General features: G+C 41.9%; 1 protein-coding gene across 1 annotated transcript in view; it reads left to right on the top strand.

Moving 5' to 3' along the window:
* Positions 1–6,249, top strand: part of LOC127915127 (uncharacterized) — a 1,101,500-nt gene that overhangs the window by 16,534 nt on the left and 1,078,717 nt on the right. The window lies entirely within an intron of this gene.

Here is a 6,249-nt window from a genome sequence, read left to right as displayed (position 1 = left end):
CAAAAAATGGTTCCCCTAAAATGGCATTTTTCTATTGTCCCACCTTCTTGATGACCAACTTGCACATCAAATATAACAGTTCAAATAAGGTTTAAATCCCAAAAATGTTGGTATGATATTGTTGATTTATGTCTCTTGTAGTTGTTCAAACAATTTGTTTAATCATCAACATATTTGAAATGATATCAATTATGCACTGAAGTTGTGTCCCTAAACCTATTTAGCCTGGCAGAGCCAGAGAAAAAACAATGAGACACATGACACAGGAAATCAAGCCATTTGCTAACACCATGGGTAGACCAAAGGTAAGTCCTCTCTTCTATTTTTCATATTTTTCCAATATTTTCAGTATTGATTGAGTGTATCACTCTATAACCAACACAATCCTGTTACTCATATTATCAGAATAAGACTAATTAATTTCTAAGTTTTCTATTTGTCCGTGACCCCGACAGTAAATGCTACATTCCACAGCTAGCATCTATTCCTGAGACAAAGCTAACATTAGCATTGATTTACAACCCTGTTACTTGAAACCCATTTACTATAATTCAAGTAACAGTGTTGTACTACAGTAACAGGGTTGTATCTCCTTCAGTTCACTCAGAAGGGACAATCTATTATCTATAGTAAAATTAACACTAGAACCGCAGTTTGCCACGTCATTCAAAAGAGTTCTGGCACACCATTGATCTCTGCTGAAAAGCAGTGGCACTACCATGCCTGGTGTGTTGCTGTTGTACAGAGGAGAAAGCAGTACTTAGAAAAAGAGAAAGAGAAGTGGAGGAAAGACGTAGAAACGGGGACATCAGACAGCAATATGCTTTCTCATGGTTCCTGAAGCTGAACCTCCCTGCAAATGAATGTGCAGTCCATATTGACTTCTCTGAGAACTACAACTGCGAGTACAGGGTTCAAGTACAAGCTGTCCATTTTGGTGCATCACAAAAACAGGCCACTTTGCACAATGGGGTTTACTATGTGGGGGGTGCATCTGTCCCTACCTCCTTCTGCACTGTATCGGCATCCAGACTGGGACCACCTATGGCAACACCTGGGGCCCATCCTGAGGGAAATCTGAGAGAGATGCCCGAATGTGACAACCATCCATTTTTTGTGACAGTCCCTGCACACAGTACAAGCAGCGTTTGTACTGACATTTTCAAGAAGGGGTTTACAAGAGGAACCTGGAACTACTTCGAAGCCAGTCATGGCAAAGGTGCCCCAGATGGTGTTGGTGGCACATTGTGAAGAGGAGGGCCGGCAGGCTTGTCAGCCAAGGAGTTGATATCCCCATGACATTGTCCCTGTACCAAGCTCTGAGTGAGGGACAATCGAAGGTGAAATTGTTTTACAAGCTGTGGAGGATCCAGTGAAAGAAATGCCAGCTGATCTTCCAGCCATACCATCCACAATGATGCTCCACCAGGTGGTCACTCTTTCACCTGGGAAAATTCTTTACTGCGACATCAGCTGCATGTGTTCTGCAACAGGGAATCTGAAGTGTGACTGTTTTTTGTTCAAGTGCTTCAGCTTTAATCTCACAGATGACCACACAGAATACCCCATACACAGCACTAGAGGTCGACCGATTACTCGGCATGGACGATTAATTAGGGCCGATTTCAAGTTTTCACAACAATCGGAAATCTGCCTTTTTGGACACCGATTATGGCCCATTACATTGCAATCCACGAGGGTATTTGTGGCTACAATAAGCCAAGGTAAGTTGCTAGCTAGCATTAAACTTATCTTATAAAAAACAATCAATCTTCACATAATCACTACTTAACTACACGTTTGATGAAATTACTAGCTTAACTAGCTTGTCCTGCGTTGCATATAATCAATATGGTGCCTGTTAATTTATCATCGAATCACAGCCTACTTCAACTTCGCCAAACGGGTGATGATTTAACAAAAGCACATTTGCGAAGAAAGCACAATCGTAACTGATCAATACATGTTTTGCAGCAGGCTGGTAAGCATTCATTCATTCAAACAACACTTTACTGTGTTTGCCAGCAGCTCTTAGCAATGCTTGAAGCACAGCGCTGTTTATTTTATTTTACCTTTATTTAACTAGGCAAGTCAGTTTAGAACAAATTCTTATTTTCAATGACGGCCTAGGAACAGTGCAGAACGACAGATTTGTACTTTGTCAGCTTGGGGGTTTGAACTTGCAACCTTCCGGCCCAAATGACTTTGAGCCTACGAACTCCTGAAATTAGGCAGGCAATACTGAAGTGCCTATAAGAACATCCAATAGTCAAAGGCATATGAAATCCAAATGGTATAGAGAGAAATAGTTGACGTGTCATAATTCCTATAATAACTACACCAGCTTTCTTATGTTCTCATGTTCTGAGCAAGAACATGTTTCATTATTTATTTGAGACTAAATAGATGTTATTTATTTATTATATTAAGTTAAAATAAAAGTGTTCATTGTTCATTCAGTTTGTTGTAATTTTCATTATTACAAATATATATATATATGGATGGTGTGGTTGTACACCAAGGCACACCATTTGCCCACCACCTCTGGACTGTGCCACTGCACTTTTTATCGTGTGCTTTATAGAGGTCGACCGATTATGATTTTTCAAAACCGATACCGATTATTGGAGGTCCAAAAAAAGACGATACTGATTAATCGGACGATATTTATATATATATATATATCGACCTCCAATAATCGGTATCGGTTTTGAAAAATCATAATCGGTCGACCTCTATAAAGCACACGAGAAAAAGTGCAGTGGCACAGTCCAGAGGTGGTGGGCAAATGGTGTGCCTTGGTGTACGACCACACGATCTACCCAGGGATCATCCAAGGGTTGAATAAGATCCACTGCCAGGTGAAATGTATGCATAGAGTGGGTGTAAACTGTTTTTTTTCTGGCTGTTGAGGGACGATCTCCTTTGGTATCCCTTTGGGGATGTGCTGACCATCATTCCTGCCCCAGAGAACATTACCTCACGCCACATGGCCATCGCAAGTGAGGTATGGGATTCCCTGGCCAGCCACTAAAATTAAATCTGAACATTATAACATCAACTTTCTAAAATATTGATCAGTTCATGACTATTTTTGATATGATCATTCATTTTAATGCCAGGTTGTCGGCCTATTGTAATATGACTATTTTTTGTATGTTTGTCCATTGAATATCAGATCCAGTTTGTGGTCTTGTTGAACTGTTTATTTTTTTATCATTCCTACTCATCCTGTTTCCTTCTCTGAAAACATATATATAAAATATTATTAAACAACATTCCTGTGGTCCTGGGTATTTATTTGTCCCAATTCATGTCATGATCAAAAGTAATGTAAACCTTGTTACTTTGCGCAACCCCGTTACTCTAATTTCAACCCTGTTACCCTATATTTTTTATTAAAATAATCTTAAATGATTTTCTCAGCTCACGATAGTATCACCTATTGTCCTTTTAATAGTTTGAATGATTATATGCATAACGTATTTGAGAAAATATTTGAAAATAAATGCTGAAATTACTTTCACTTTTACTTGAGTAATAAAGGTACTGTATATTTACTTTTACTCAAGTATAACCTTATTTTGCGATGTTCTTTTGGTCTGTTTTTCCCTGTAGTTACTGCCAGTTTGGAAACTTTTAAGGCCTCTAGAAGTGAAAGTGATATAGAACACCAAATAGCCATGCTGTAATGTTTGTAACTAGCAGCCAACCTGATAGTAATTTCTGTGGAATACAAACCCTTCCCCTTAATGAATTTCATTCATTCTGATTACAGTAGCATTTACTTTTTCAGAGTATAATACTGTACATTTTAATTATTGAACTGTGTGAACACAGAACTTGCTTTGATAGTGTATTGCATGTGTTCTGTAAGATGAAATTCAGAATTGTATTTGCCACTGAGCTGTAAGCGACTGTTAAATTCATGGTAACCCCTTAAGTGATGGGGTTGCTTGTTAGGGTATGTGTATTGTTGCTAACCATGGCAATATATTTATTTAACCAGGAAGTCAGTTAAGAACAAATTCTAATTGTACAATGACGGGCTACTCAGACCAATCCCTCCCCTAACCCGGATGATGCTGGGCCAATTGTGCGCTGCCCTATGGGACACCCTATCACATCTGGTTCTGATACAGCCCAGGATCGAACCAGGCTCTGTAGTGTCCCCTCTATAGCACTGAGATGCAATGCCTTAGACCGCTGCACCACTTGGGAGCCCAATATATCCCCTTCTCCCTGTGGCCTTTAGCCTTCCATAAGTGAACTCCCTAGGCCTTCACCACAATGAAATTACCTCACCGGGCCATAGCGGTAATGCAATTAATGAAGGCTGGGGGTAGCAGAGGTCTAATCAAATATTTAAGGTGGGTATGATAACATACTATATAACAGCCAGATGTATAGATGCAAAGTTAATCAATTGAAAACCAAACCCCTCTCTCGACTTTTCCTTTCCTGAACCAAAGGGTCACCCAACTGAATGCATTAGTTCAGATAGCCTCTTGTCTTCCACCTAGGTTCTAACCTCAGAGGTGTTGGGCTAATGAATGTAAAATAATTGACTGTCAAGGAACAATTGATTGAAACCCAAGAAACCAAGTTGCATTCGGTTGCATTAGCCTTTAAGCTCACTCTGAAGTGAAGTATCAGAGAGAACTTTCCGAATGTATCTGTAACACTGTCACTAACTGTTCTTGCTTATGTAAGATAACCTTTCTGGAGTCTCCATCACTCCCACATAACACACCTACTGAGGATCTGTAGCACTGCTTAGTTTACGAGATTTAAATTCTAACCATATATCTCATCAAAGACTCTAGATAGGAGTCAGGTGTGTCGACCTGAAATGGTCCCTTCACACAGACAGTGTAGTGAAGAAGGCACAACCTCAGGAGGCTGAAGAAATCCTGCCTGTCTCCACCTGGAATGGTCTGCCTACCCATGTGAGAGTTGCAGACTCAGTCTCAACCTTTAAGTCTTTACTGAAGACTCATCTCTTCAGTGGGTTATATGATTGAGTGTAGTCTGGCCCAGGAGTGTGAAGGTGAACGGAAAGGCTCGGGAGCAACGAACCGCCCTTGCTGTCTCTGCCTGGCCGGTTCCCCTCTCTCCACTGGGATTCTCTGCCTATTCCAGGGGCTGAGTCACTGGCTTACTGGTGCTCTTCCATGCCGTCCCTAGGAGGGGTGTGTCACTTGAGTGGGTTGAGTCACTGACGTGATCTTCCTGTCTGGGTTGGCGCCCCCCCTTGCGTTGTGCCTTGGCGGAGATCTTTGTGGGCTATACTCGGCCTTGTCTCAGGATGGTAGGTTGGTGGTTGAAGATATCCCTCTAGTGGTGTGGGGACTGTGCTTTGGCAAAGTGGGTGGGGTTATATCCTTCCTGTTTAGCCCTGTCTGGGGGTATCATCGGATGGGGCCACAGTGTCTCCTGACCCCTCCTGTCTCAGCCTCCCGTATTTATGCTGCAGTAGTTTATGTGTCGGGGGATAGGGTCAGTTTGTTGTATCTGGAGTACTTCTCCTGTCTTATCCAGTGTCCTGTGTGAATTTAAGTATGCTCTCTCTAATCCCCTCTCTCTTTCTCTCTTTCTTTCTCTCTCTCGGAGGACCTGAGCCCTAGGACCATGCCTCATGACTACCTGGCATGATGACCCCCCTTGCTGTCCCCAGTCCACCTGGCCATGCTGGGCTCCAGTTTCAACTGTTCTGCCTGCGGCTATGGAATCCTGACCTGTTCACCGGACGTGCTACCTGTCCCAGACCTGCTGTTTTCAACTCTCTAGAGACAGCAGGAATGGTAGACTCTTAATGATCGGCTATGAAAAGCCAACTGACCTTTACTCCTGAGGTGCTGACTTGCTGCACCCTCGACAACTACTGTGTTTATTATTATTTGACCATGCTGGTCATTTATGAATATTTGAACATTTTGCCATGTTCTGTTATAATCTCCACCCGGCACAGCCAGAAGAGGACTGGCCACCCCTCATAGCCTGGTTCCTCTCTAGGTTTCTTCCTAGGTTTTGGCCTTTCTATGGAGTTTTTCCTAGCCACCATTTTTCTACACCTGCATTGCTTGCTGATTGGAGTTTTAGGCTGGGTTTCTGTACAACACTTTGAGATATCAGCAGACGTACGAAGGGCTATATAAATACATTTGTTTTGATTTGACCTTGATTCACCTGGTCAGTCTATGTCATGGAAACTCTGTGTATATTCTGGACTCAGACATCACTAGTTCT

Source organism: Oncorhynchus keta, chromosome 34 (genome assembly GCF_023373465.1).
Source record: "Oncorhynchus keta strain PuntledgeMale-10-30-2019 chromosome 34, Oket_V2, whole genome shotgun sequence".
NCBI classification, from domain to species: domain Eukaryota; kingdom Metazoa; phylum Chordata; class Actinopteri; order Salmoniformes; family Salmonidae; genus Oncorhynchus; species Oncorhynchus keta.
This window is presented reverse-complemented; position numbering and strand designations above follow the sequence as displayed.